This window comes from Balaenoptera musculus, chromosome 4 (assembly GCF_009873245.2).
Source record: "Balaenoptera musculus isolate JJ_BM4_2016_0621 chromosome 4, mBalMus1.pri.v3, whole genome shotgun sequence".
NCBI classification, from domain to species: domain Eukaryota; kingdom Metazoa; phylum Chordata; class Mammalia; order Artiodactyla; family Balaenopteridae; genus Balaenoptera; species Balaenoptera musculus.
In genome coordinates this window covers 65,287,381-65,301,476 of record NC_045788.1, presented here as the reverse complement: position 1 = coordinate 65,301,476, position 14,096 = coordinate 65,287,381, and the positions used below count along the sequence as shown (strand labels likewise).

Sequence of the window (14,096 nt, the reverse complement as noted above, 5' to 3'; positions counted from 1 at the left end):
CAGGACAGGAGTTATAGAATCAAAAGACCTTACACTTGATTCTTGGATTCTCCACTAATTAACTACGGAATGCTGAGCAAGTCACTTCCTTTTAACGAAGGCACAGTTTCCTCAGTTGTACAATGGAAACGATCATACTTACATAGCTAGGTTCTTGTGAGCATTAACAAGGAATCTGTGAGATTAAATATAAGGATATGTGTTTCTACATGTGGGGTGACATGTTTAGAATAGATGCTCCCCTTGAAAGCCACCACATTGATAGAAATAGTATAAAAACTGCCCAATCCTCCTGGTGAAGTATCTAAATCTGGAATTGTCAACAATTTTTCCCCCTGTTGAAAATTGAGCTATATTCCCCAGGCAAAGTCATTACATCTTTTTGTGCCAAATTGTTTTCATCTTTTAAATGACCCAGTAATCCCACTTTGGGCAATATACATAAGGGAATAATCCAAAAGGAAAAAAAGAAGGCAATTTGTTCAGAGATGTTATTCATAGTGCTATTTCTAGCTCCTTATATATCCCTCTATTATAGCACTTATCTCACTGTGTTGTAATTATCCACTCCCATACGCCTCCAAATTATCTTTGAATCCATCTCCGGCACCTAGCACAATGCCTGGCATACAGTAAGAACTCAATAAATGTTTGTTGACTAAATGAATGGGTAATATACAAGAGAAATTTTAAAAGAAATTCAAGTGAGCAAAAACAAAACATTGTTTTTAAGAGATGATGCTAAAAGAGGTGTAAAACAAAAAACAAAAAACAAAACAACACTAGCAACTATAGACTGCAAACTATTTGAAGAGGAGTTTGTGAAGAAGCCTCAGGAGCGAATTTCAGATGATTTCGTCTATAATCTCTGGGCATCTCCAGGCTTAAGCCAAGTGCGGTCTAAGATCGCCATGAGACACCCCGGGAAAAGAGGTCACATGCTAGGTCACTTTGGCCTGGTGGCCAGAGCACGAGGCTCGGTCAGGAATCTTGGATTCCCAAACTGACTCAGCCACTACCTAACACTGACTAATCACCTAACTTCTCTGAGACCAGTTTCTCCATTGAAACTTGGAGTACTTACAGGGGAGTCCAGCCCATTAAAAGGAATTACAGGGAGCAGGGCAAGGGCCAGCAAGTGTGAATTCAAATGTAAATAAAAGAGGAGGGCTGAGGGGTACCCTTGGACCAGGGTCCCCAAGGCAAGGTGGGGCTTTGAAGCCCCAGCTCTTCCGGGTCCCCACTGAGCCTTCTAAATCCATCTGACGGGGTGGTTGAAGGCGCCTCACCACAGAGTTTACCGGAGGCAGGAGTTTCTGCAAGAACAGAGGACACATCAAGGAAAAACCGTATGTTAAATGTGGCCCATGAAGTCAACATCACTCTGATGTTCTGTATTCTTGGTGGGAAAGAATGCTTTATACAATACCCAGAAAGAGCAAAGGAAGCGGCATGTTCTGCGGGGCTCATCGTGGGGCGTTCCAGCAGCTCTCAGCCAGGACGTCAGAGGCAGGAAGCCACTGCCCTCCGGTCCTTGGCCAGAAGCTCAAGGCTAGAAACCAAAGCGGGGAGCACTCAGACTCCTTAGTCCAAACCAGCTGCAAGTCTGTGCACCCCACTCCACCTCCATCGGGGTCTCTCAGATTGCTGCCCACTTGAGCTTGACATTTCTCTGGAGGAAACTGCACCTGACACCCTACAGAGTTAGATGATCCCACCAAAGCATGTCATGAACCCATCCCCTTCTCTCTGGTTCCACTTCGACTACCCTAATCACTGTGATTACCACCTTTCACCCGGATTATGGCTTGCTTCTACTCCTGGCAATGCATTTCCCCCACAGAAGTCAGAATGATGCTGGTAAACGTAACTCAGATGCTTCCCATCACACCTCAACTCAGCTCCAAGCCCCTTCTCGAGCTCACTGACACCTACCAGCCGCTGCCTTGCCCTCATCTCATGCTTCTCCCCCAGCAGTCCACTACCTTCTGGCACACTGGTCTCCTCTGTTCCTCAAACACAAACTCATTCCCACTCCACAGCCCTGGCACTGGCCTTGCCCTCTGCCTACAACGCTCCCTGCCCAACCCCGACTTTCCCACGGCTGGCTCCTTGTCATTCAGAGCTCAGCTTAAACATCACTTCCTGGGCTCTTCCGCATTCCCTCACGGGCAGAGCACCCTCTGTGAACCCTCCTAAGCGTTACTTATTATTCTCTGCTGTTTACATGTTCATCTATTTTCCGCCTCCTCCACACAACCCTACTAGAATGTAAGTTCCAAGGGACCATTGTTTTGTGTGTCTTTTTCTTCACTCTAAACCCAATACTGGATCAGCGCCCAGAGCAGTACGAGGCATATAATTGGGAATCCAATAAAGACTTAATGAAATTAGATGAATGCATGCCACAGATGGCAGAAGCCTCAAAGGCTGCTTCAAGGCAAGTAGCCCAGCACTGCGGCTAACATCCTGGGCTTCGGAGTCAGACGCGGATCACTGATGCTTGCACTCAGGAGCTGTAGCAGTTCAGGCAAGTTTTCCCACTTCTCTAGGCCTTATTTATCTCAACTAAAAAGGGGACAACAGGACTTCTCTGGTGGCGCAGTGGTTAAGAATCCGCCTGCCAATGCAGGGGACACGGGTTCGATCCCTGTTCCGGGAAGATCCCACATGCCACGGAGCAACTAAGCCCGTGCGCCACAACTCCTGAGCCTGCGCTCTAGAGCCCGCAAGCCACAACTACCGAGCCCACGTGCCACAAGTACTGAAACCTGCACGCCTAGAGCCCATGCTCCGCAACAAGAGAAGCCACCGCAATGAGAAGCCCACCCCCCGCAACGAAGAGTAGCCCCCGCTCGCCGCAACTAGAGAAAGCCCGCGCGCAGCAACGAAGACCCAACGCAGCCATAAATAAATAAATAAATAAGGAAAAAAGAAAAATAATATTAATTAAGTGTGGGGCGGGGGGGACAACAGCACCTGCCTTGTGGGAGTGTGGGGAGAATTAAAGGAGATAAACCATGCGGCGTGCCTAGAGCAGGGCTCAGCACAGACGAAATGTTCACCGTCATCAACTGCAGCCCCATCTTCCAGGCGGGAAAACTGAGACTCAGAAAGGTGCATGCGTCTTCGCCCAAGTTAGACACTGAGTTAACAGCAGAGTCAGGTTAGAAAATCTCCTTTTTAGTCTCTGTCCACTGCTCCACAGACCAGTTATTCCTTAGACAATAATAATGACAAAAATACCTGATATCATGTCATCGATTTATATATTCTGCCTTGTTCCAGAAAAAATCTGAAGTACCTGACAAAAGATGCACACTGTTCATGATTTTTTTTTAAAGTAAGAAAATTGGGAAGGGAGATGGAAAAATAAGGTGAAGGAAAGGGACAGAAATATAAGCCATATGCCTCATACCATTTGCTAGAGGTGAGCTTCACATTTGGCTCTGAGCTTCCCAGAGGCCAATATAAACCAGAGGGAAATACCTGTGTACATATGGTCCTTGGGAACACTTGGTTACTGAAATGTCACAGCACTGTGTGAGGAGGTGTCACCACCCAGGTGAGAATCACCCTGGTTTTTCACACTCTTGCCAGCTGAATTCCACCATCTGCTTACTCCTGATCACATGCACTCTACAGCCACACGACCTGGGTTCAAATCCCAGCTCCACTACTGATTGCATGATGTTGGACAACTTACTTATTAACTCCTCAAAGCCTCAGGTTCTTCTGCTATAAAATGGAGGTAAAAAATAGTACCTAAATGGATAAATAAAATGTGGTGGTATATATACAATTTATTACTATTCAGCCATAAGAAGAAAGGACATTCTGACACATGCTACAACATAGATGAACCTTGAAGACATTATGCTGAGTGAAATAAGCCAGTCACAAAAGGACAAATACTGTATGATTCCACTTTTATAAGATACCTAGAAAAGTCAAATTCATAGAGGCAGAAGGCAGAATGATGGCTGTCAGGGGCTGCGGGAGGGGAGAATGAGGAGTAAAAGTTTAATGGGTACAGAGTTTCAGTTTTGCAAGATGAAAAGCATTCCGGAGATTGGTTGTCCAATATATGACTGTACTGAACACTACTGAGCTGCACACTTAAAAATGGTTAAGATGATGGGGCTTCCCTGGTGGCGCAGTGGTTAAGAATCCGCCTGCCAGTGCAGGGGACACGGGTTTGAGCCCTGGTCTGGGAAGATCCCACATGCCGCGGAGCAACTGGGCCCGTGAGCCACAACTCCTGAGCCTGCGCTCTAGAGCCCGCGAGCCACAACTACTGAGCCTGTGTGCCACAACTACTGAAGCCCGCATGCCTAGAGCCCGTGCTCCGCAACAAGAGAAGCCACCGCAGTGAGAAGCCCGTGCACCGCAACGAAGAGTAGCCCCCGCTCGCCGCAACCAGAGAAAAGCCCGCGTGCACCAACGAAGACCCAACACAGCCAAAAATAAAATAAATTTAAAAAAATTTTTTAAATGGTTAAGATAGTAAAAATCATTGTGTATTCTACCAAAATTAAAAATACGATTAAAACAATAGTACCAACTGAATCACTTTGCTGTACAGCAGAAATTAACACAACATTGTAAAACAACTATACTTCAATCAAATAATTTTTAAATAAATAAATAAATACCCCCCCAAATAGTACCTACTCACAGGTAGCTGTAGTAGTGAATCAATGTAGGTCAAGTGCTTAGCCCAGTGCCTGGCACCCAGAAAGCAGTCAATGCATGTTAGTTTTCCTTATGGGCAGTAATAGCATTCCCACTGGTACTACCAACCCTAACCTCTTGGTGCCCCTGGTCAGCATCACAGCGGGAAAACATCCCAAGCCTCCATGCTTCAAGGTAGGCTCGTGCCACCTGGTGAACAGAGCCTACAATCACCGCCCAGGCACAGCGGGGAGGAGGAGGTGGGGTGCGTGCAGGTTCCCGGGAGGGAAGTCCCTGTCTCCCCTGTGCTTCAGAGCCACTTAGAGAGCTGCTTCCCCTCCCTTCCTCACCGACCACACAAGCTCAGGTGTCAGAGCACTTTCTCCCCTCTATGGTGATCTGTCACCTAACGCCATGGGCATCAAAGCACTTCTCCAAAACACATCTCCAACATCTTTCCTGCACTAGAGAAAGGGGCCCCCAAGCTGATCAGAAACTGATCTGACTACGAAGAGTTACTCATTAGGGCCGTGTAACATCTGGGGGACTATAGTAGGGTGGTGCCCTCTTGGTCTCTGTCGAATGCTGCTGGCACATCAAAGAAGGCTAAAGACGTCTCTGTGTGTGTGTGTGTGTGTGTGTGTGTGTGTGTGTGTGTGTTTAAAATCTATTCAGAATCAGGGCTCACCTATGAATGGGAATTATACTCCAGAATTCTTGCAGCTTTAAGAATAGCGGGAGAGGCTCAGATGGAAAGCCCTGATCAGTTTCTTTCAAGGCCTGTGCATAATTTCACCTCCCCAGGTAAAGCTGAAATAAAGGCCTCCACTATTCAGTTCCTCCTCTTGGACAAGCTATCATCCTCTTTCAGGAAAGAAAAAGATAACAGGCAGCAAAGCAGATCGGAAGGTAGCAGCTCACATTCAAACAATATTCACATGACCCAAAGAAGAAAAGGGTAAGTAGAAACCAAAAAAGAAAAAAAAAAAAAAAAAGTGAAATTAAAAAACCATCAAATTCAGACCTTTGAGTCCATGTAACGTGACAGAAAGAGGTCTGACCTGGGAGAACTTGGCTCCAGTTCTCAATTTCTCACAAATTAGATCAATAAGTGTGGGCACCTCTGGCATCCTGAGTCCCAATTTCCTCATCTGCAAAATGGGCATTTTCTCTGCCTTTGTCTGAAGGGGCAGCTTCCACATAGTAGAAGGAGGAATGACCCGAGAATAAAAAGATCTGGATTCTAATCCCACCTAACTAGCCATGTACCTGCAAGGCAGGTGAGCTGCACTCCTGGGCCTCCCCTGCCCACCATCATGCTGTAAAATGAAACAGATCAATCAAATCATCCCAACTCCCGCAGTCCATCAGATCTACGCAGTGTCCACACGCCAGGTATTTATTGCAGAGTGGATGCCGTGCAAATGCTATACAGAAACCTTCTGCGTACTCTTAAGTCCAACCATAACTCTGCTTTTCAAGATAAAACTAGCCCTCCCCAAGTGTCCACAAACACCCCTTCTGGGGTGTTGCTCTAGCCCTAGCAATCAGACAGACAACAACACTCCCAAATTACCTTTCTCCCCAAATTAAGTTAGGCCTCACTCAGGTGGGAGGAATACCTCTCTAATTTTTAATATACGAATAGAATTCTTCCTCAGGCATAGCCCGTCTCTAAATCCCACTGTGAGAAGTATTACCCTGGGAAAGCAGCTGTCCACACCCCAAAGGGAAGCAGCTAGTGCTCCCAGCCACATGCCCCACCACCATGCAAGCGAACCAGCCCTCAGGACTCTGAGCCCTGGGTCTGCAGGCAGAAATGTCACTGGCTCTGGCAATAACGATATACTCACGCGCCGTCAGGCCCCACAGGCAGCTGGCCTTCCGCTGGCCCTCACTCTCTCTCTCTCACACACTGAGTCCCACCGCAAGGAGGTGGTCCCCAGGCCGGAGGGGAACAGCACTGAAACCTTCTCTCCTCGGCTCCCAGAACAAGGGGCAAAGGAATGGAGGGGGAGGGGCGGGGGGGGGGGGGGCGACTTTGTTTCTGGAAACAAGAATTCAAATCCTGCTTCTCCTAAACCCTGAGTCACCTCCTTCCCTTCCAATAGATCAGTGTGGTGGGTAAACATTTCCATATATGGAGAAGCAGGCTGGAGGATGTCAGAAAAATCACCCTTCTCTCCTCTGGCACTTGAAGAACATGCCCCACTGAAGACAGAATTCCTTACTCAGAGTGAATGATTAACCCCCAAAGAAGTGGAGTCTCAGCTGTTCCACAGGCTCTCCTGTTACAGGAAAAAGGCTCCCCTGTCCAGATAAGGAAGTGACTGGTTTGAAAGGCTTTAAGTTCATCTTAGGAATGGGGCCATCTAGAATGCAACTACATTTACGAAGTCAATTTATTAATGGGGAGGGGAGTGTTTAGGGGGATGTACCTGAAGAGGTCACCAAGAATCCAGCCCACAGTTCTTTCAGTGGCAGATGAGTATGAAAACAACCCTTGGACCCCAATCCCTGACCCCCGTGGGCCTAGAGTCCTCTTGGGAACTTAGTTTCGCGTGAGTTCTTCATAGGACAGACACCAGGCAAGAAGACCCAGAATAAAACCAGACTTCCAGGAGAAAACTGGAGGGGGTGGGGGGGGGAAGGCGGAGGGAGGGTGGACAGAAGCATGACATGCCCAATTTAATTTGTAAGATTCACTCCCTTCGTTTGTAAGATTAATTCTCATCCGAAGGTCCTGAAAAGTGTCCAATGACTAAATTGAACCGGTGGAGTCAATCAGGGATGAATCTGGTCTGAAATGACTCCAGACTGAATTAGAGAAGAAAGGAGAGAGATGAAATGGCAGTGCGGGGAAGTCGGGGTCTGCTCAGAGAAGGAATCCATATCTTGGCTTCCTAGTGGTTCTATTCCTTAGCACGATCTTATTCTACTGTTGGCTGTAAAGGCTTTCTGTAGGTCAGATGAACCATTGTTCAGAATCATCGCCCACTTGCTGCTTTTTGGGGCTTCACCATGAGGGTGCTTGTTCTCATCCCAAGGCAACCTTCAAGCAATAAACACCACTGGTCAGGGAGCAAGGGGACCCAAGCCCTAAGCCCAGGTCAGTCACTCCTTACCACTTTGGACAAATCTGTTCTCCTCTCGTAGCTTAAATTCTCTCATCTACAAATTGGGTAGATATCCCAAAATTGTCCAACTATGTGCTCTAAAAGCAGCTTCTGTCCGGCCTATCGAACAGTCCTGACATTTATTTTGATCACTTGCTTTCTATTTTTGCAAGCACGCCACAAGTACCTGAAAAAATGGCCAACACTTCTTATTCACTGCATGTTTCATAAGTAAACACAAATATAAGTGATTACTAAATGAGGTAAGGAAACAGGATCAGAAAACCTTCCACCACATGCCAGAACCAGAACTCAGCACAGAATTCTTACAACTGCAGTACTCCCAAGAGGTCCCAGAAGTAGGCTTGAAGAGGGTAAGGAGATGGTCCTCATTTGTAACTGACATGAAACCAGCCATCAGACTTAGTGTTTCTGTAGATAGACTGTCATCCTTTCAGGAGCTCAGAGTTCCTTCCAATATTCCAACAGGAGCAGAGGAAAGAGATATTCCATGGAAAATAGCTACCCAGGGATGACCTGGGAACTCTGTAAACCAAGGACCAAGGAGGGAACTACAGAGACAGGAATGAAAACCAGAATGAAAGGTCTAAAGCTACCCTCCATTCTGCTAGTAGCATTTGGAGATCAGTTTCCATATCCACAAAGCAACCCTTCATTCCTTAATGTATGTGTGTCTTTCTTCCTCATGACCCCTGACAACCACTGGCTCTGGGATCTCAGGGGAAGAAAAGACCATAAAGGCCACTGAGCCCAATGTCTCTCCTATTTATGAACCAAACCCTCCCCCCATGGCATCCCTGAGGTCTCCAGTGAGGTGGAGATCATTATCTACTGCAGCTGTAAATTCCATCTTTCCAACAGAAAGTTCTTCCTTATATGGAAATAAATATGGCTTCCGGGCCTTCAACCTCTGGCTCCTTATTCTGCTTCTTTGAACCATACAAATAACCTATGTCTGTCTCGTGGGTTTGGAACTTTTGTAGGTGAACGTGGCTACAGAAACAAAGCTCTCCAAGATCTCATTCCTCGGTCACCTTGGCTGCCTCCTGCCAACTTGAGGTCCATCCTTTTTGGATTTTTCCAATAAGCATTAGTGCTTAGCAACCCATTCTGCATATGTACTGCTGGCCTTGTGGGTTCACAAGACGTACCCTATTAAATCCCAGTCACCGAGAAAAGAGAGAAAACAGACTTTGAGATCAGTTCCTCATCCACCTGGACCCCATCACCCACACCACATTCCCACCCTTTGTGGACGAAGCTCAGGAATGCAGATCCCCTCCCCAGCTCCCCACTCCTGCTCTCCAGCCTGGCCAACCTAAAACTGTCTCCAGGATACAGGACTGTTTCAAGGAACATTAAGAGCGAACTCTGTAAGAAAAGAGCACCTTGCCAACATAAGCGCTCTCCGAATCACAAAGCGGCCTGCAGGCAGGGCAGCAGGGCCAATTTGCTGATCACAAGGCTGGGAGCTCGTGATCCCTGACAACTGCCGGCACCGTTCTCCTCAGTGTCCTTTCAAAATGGGGGAAAAAAACGTTCTTTTCTGCCACAGTTCTGATGTGGCACTATTTGAATTCAAGGTATGTGTGACAATGATGCCTCAGATTATTGCATTCTTTACAGTTTAGTAAGTGCTTTACCAGACAGTCTCATTTAATCCCTACTGACAACTATCCCTGGAGGAGTATACCCACTGTAGTGATAGGAAAAGTGAGGCTCAGGGAGGTTAAGTATATTCCCAAGGTCACACCGATGGTAAGTAGTGAAAAGAATGCTGGTTTAAGAGTTAGACTATTTAAGATTCCAGTTCCATTCTGCTGCATATGAAATAAATGACCTCTGGCCAACTGTTTGACTTTTCTAAACCTCAGTTCCTGCAGCTGAAAATTAGAGATGAAAACAGCCCCTCTGCCTACCTCTCAGAGCGGTTATGAGGATCAACTGAGATAAGGCTAGTGAAAGCCCTCTGGAAAATGGGTAGGTGTTACAAAAGTGTAGGGGATTATGGTGATTCCTTGTCAATGACTGTGCATTCCATTACAAACACAAAAAGCAGCGAGGTCATTCTCAAGACAAAGACACATTAAGGCTCTGGGAATTCAAGGGAAATGATTTGACGTTCTGCAGGGTTCTGTCTATATGCTACTCATTCGTGCAGCTGAAACTCAGCAGCAACTGTCAGATTTTCAGCCCCACGTCACAAACGTCTCCAGGACTGCTCAAGACAAACTCGCCCTTTTTGGCTACAAGCAAATGCCAGGCCAAAAGGAGGTAATAGAGATGGGCGCTGGGAAGACCCCCTGAGAGTCTCAGTTCTGAAAACGTGATCTGCAATGTTTTCCTTGGAGAACTTGTTAGAAACACAGGCTCCAGTCTCTCTGCAACAAGCCCGTAGGGAAAGAAACGCACGGTACGGAGCTATTTACCAGAGAACACTAAGGAAGCTCCAGAGCATGAATTAATCAAGGGAACAGGATATTTCAAGCTGCAGATTCCAAAAGAAATCTCCAACCCATTAAACCTCCGGCCCAGCTCACAGAGGCTCAGCCTGGCATTCGGGCAGCCCAGGCTGCAGAGAAGCCCGTTTACATACCAGAGGTCCTGCGGCAGGTCACCAGGAGCCAGAAGGCACCCAAGAAGATCTGAGAGCTCAGGTGGGAGCCTGGCTTCCTTCAGGCCTCCCCCAACACACTAGTCATCAGGATTCTCTTCAATTTCTGCAAAGATCCAAGTCATCCGTGGCATTTATGGAGGGGCCGGATCTTCCCCAGAAATCCATTCCCAAGGCTGATGCACACACAGCTCAATGATGACTGTTTTCTAGTTTGCATTTGATCATCTGCTTCCTTGTGCTTAACGGTGAAGGAAGACCCTACATTATTTTGTTGCATAGATGTGTGATTCCTACCATGAGTGTGTGCCTGCATCCTCAGGGATGCTATAGCAAAGGGCTTTGAGATGCAAATAACTTCAAGGAGCTCACAAGCATGGAAGAGAAAGGTTGACCATAACACAGGACAAGAGACTTCAGTAGGGTCCCCCTCGATGGGAGAGATGGATTTCCGGGTCAGCTATTAAGAGGGTAGGACAGGAAAAGGGGGAGGTGAAGGAGTAAAGGACATTCCAGGCAAAAGGAAAGATTTGAGCCCAGGCGTTAAGGAGCTATGTCCAGTGAACAGCAAGCTTAGCGGATGTGTAGGGAACTAGTGGGACAGGTGGGCAGGTGAGCGGAGACAAAGAGTAGCTCAGCAAGGTAAACTGAAGCCAAATAATAGCTGGAGGCTAAGGTGACTGTATTCTATAGTTCTAAAAACTGTCTTCTTTTTGAGAAGCAATCTTTGATCACACCATTGATCATATTTTAAAAAATAGTCTCTTTGGCTCCTCACTGCTAAATAATAACAACTATAATTTATTGAGTATTTCATCTGTGCTGAGCACCGAACAAAGCAGGCTGCATACACTGTCCCATTTAACCCCATCAACAACCCTGTGAGCTAGGCAGTCTGGCTCCCATAATACAGATCAGGAAATGAAGGCTTAAAGATAAACTGTGCCAGTTTTAGAGAAAGAAAGTGGGAGAGGCCAGGATTAACTAACTCACAGTGCAAACTCAACCCCTTGCAATTCTAGACCATACTCTCCAATTTCTAACCTTCTTCTTTCCTACTGCCCAGACTCTTCCTATCCCATTTCTATGAGATAAAATCATCCTATCACACATAATAATCCTATATAACAAACATAATGATCTCCAAAAATAGTTGACAAAATTCCCTACTTGATTCTGTTTCCCCACAAAGCCCTTGGCGTCAGGAACCTTGTCTGTGGTCTCAGCACTGTACACACAGCGGACAATCAATAATTACATGTTATTCAGTTAGACAACATCTCTGAAGGTTGGGCCGTGGAAGTAACACGATACTGGCTGTAATTTCCACTCTCTTCTACATAGAAATAGAACTAATCTCAGCGAGGGTCCCAAGATCCAAAGGGGAGACATAGCCAAGTTGAAAGATACAGGTCAAGAATCATGTGCCTGGAGCAGCCCAAAGGCTCTGCAGCTACTCAGGGGATGCATGACTCTGAACCTACAGCCAGGTGCTCCAAAGGCCCATCAGAAGGAGGTGGACAGGACACCTATTTCCTTGACAAAAGGAAAAAGCTCCGGGACCCTCACAGCTGTGACTGGTGCTATGCCACTTTGCCTTTCAGCCTTAGTACAAAGACAGACTGGGCTAGCACAGTGGTTTTCAAACTTTGTTTCCCTAGCAGTAGAGCTTTTCCATTATGCAAAATGCTTTGTGGATGCTTAGCTTGTAATGAAGATAAAAGCAGAGCTGCTAAGACTGGGTTCCAGAGCCCCCTTCCCTCCTACTCTTCTGACCATTTGTCGCCTCCCTACCTCGCAGCCCAACCCCAAGGCCCCTCTCGGAGTCTCCCAGGCTCAGGGGAGCACAGCTTGAAAACCAGCAGCCTCTGAGAGCTTCATAGTACCTTCCAGCTCTGATTCTAGTAACTTCCAAGGTCTGAGATGTACCTCCTTTTAAGCAGCTCTGTATTTTTACCAGTGAGACAGGCAATATATGTTGTAGCTTGGAAGAAAGAGGTCTCAAAGTAGAAAACTTGGATGATAATCTATTTAAAGACCTGTGTTCTCAGAAGCAAGTTATTTAAATCTTGCTAAGCCTCAGTTTTCTCATCTGTAAATGGGAAATAATATAACGCCTAATAAGGCGTTTATGAGAATTAACTAATTTCATGCATAAGTTGCTTAGCAGAATGCAACAATAAATACTGTGTTATGATCACTCCATCTAGAAGTCCATCTATGTCCACAGATGAAAAAGCAGGTAGCACTGCATCCAGGGCATAGAAGATGCTCAACAAGTGACAGAGGTCCAATTTTTTCCTTCCTTGCTCTCACGGACATTTCAACCTAAACAAACAATATGATGGCAATAAAGAGCTAAAGGGAAGAATACATTTCATGTCCCAAACTCCCTACAGATCATCTTTGAAAATATTACATCTTGTCTCTGGAAACTTTGAAACTCATGGCCATCTCAGGCTTCCAAGGATGTCAATCAAGACAGTCCAGGGTGGAGAAGGTGAGTTTGAGAAAACCAGGTCACTGGCACAGGAGAAAGTGTGAGACTTGGTATCCCAGGATCTGGCTATAAAACTATTATCATTTTTATTATAACCTCAAGTAAAAAGTTGAACCACTGAAAAAAATAACTTAGAATGTGCCCAAAACTTGCAAATCACCTCATCTTGAGGCCCCTGCTCCAACTACAAGACTCCCTGTCTCTCACCTGAGTTTTGCCCCAGGTTCCCTGAACATCCTGAAGGTGCTGCCAGGTTAACCCCCAATTTCATCCCAACTTTCGCAGGTGACCCCTCACCAGTGCTCTGAACTGCACAAAAAATAATGTCCAACTTCCTTCAGGACAGCACTCATGGCCTCCAGGATGGGCCCCAACCCATCTTTCCAGTCACACTTTCCATTATATTGTCATTAAGGGTACCAGGCAAGAGTATACCCCCAGTTCCTCCCAACTCCAAGGTTTGGCCATGCTTCCCCCAGGAATGTGTCTCCAAATCTGAGTGCCAGATCTCTTCACTGTGCAGTGGGGAAGAGGAACCCTTGGGAGTGTTTTGAGATCAGGATGTAGTCAACAGTGTCTTCACTGCCCCATCCTTTCTCTAAAGACGGTCCCACCAACTACTGGTCCATAAACATCCACACCATGGGAAGAAGAAATATCTGTGTATTTCTTTGTTGTCAACAAAGCTTTTCACATGCCACACCTTTTTAAACGCTTCGTGTAAGATACGACCATGACACCCACTTTATAAATGAGGAACCTGAGGGTCCAGAATATAGTCAGGAGCTGAGCCGGTAGCCAAGCACAGGGCTTTGGCTCCAGAGCCCTCACACACTACACTCTCCCCCAGGAGCTGAGTGCAACTGAAACCCTGCTATAAAAGGTGCCGTTCTCCCGGCCAGCTCACTGCATGGCCCTGGGCACATCACTTTCCTTCTCTAAGCCATAAAAAAAGGGCTCTGAGGTCATCCCACACATCTACATACCCCTTTCCCTCTCCCCTTGAAAGATTTCTGAAATAAAAACCTTACAAGGGAATTACCGAGGTAACATCTTGTGTATGTGTTTGGTCAGTTCCATCCCAAGCTTTCCCACACAAACTCCCACACCCAACCTGACAGAAGGAAGAGTGACTGACCCGAGTGTCAAAAAGCCACCAGGACTCTACAGG

The 14,096-nt window shown here is 46.5% G+C and overlaps 1 protein-coding gene across 5 annotated transcripts in view; it reads right to left on the bottom strand.

The window, feature by feature from the left end:
* The window catches only part of LOC118894686 (LIM domain containing preferred translocation partner in lipoma), a 697,996-nt gene that overhangs the window by 636,430 nt on the left and 47,470 nt on the right, over nt 1–14,096 (bottom strand). The window contains exon 1 of one of the 5 annotated variants that reach the window (XM_036851115.1): nt 6,528–6,753. The exons of the other annotated variants lie outside the window; for them this stretch is intronic. The gene's annotated coding sequence lies outside the window, so the exon portion shown is untranslated. Of the gene's footprint in view, nt 1–6,527; nt 6,754–14,096 lie in introns of those variants that run through there. 5 annotated transcript variants of the gene reach the window in all.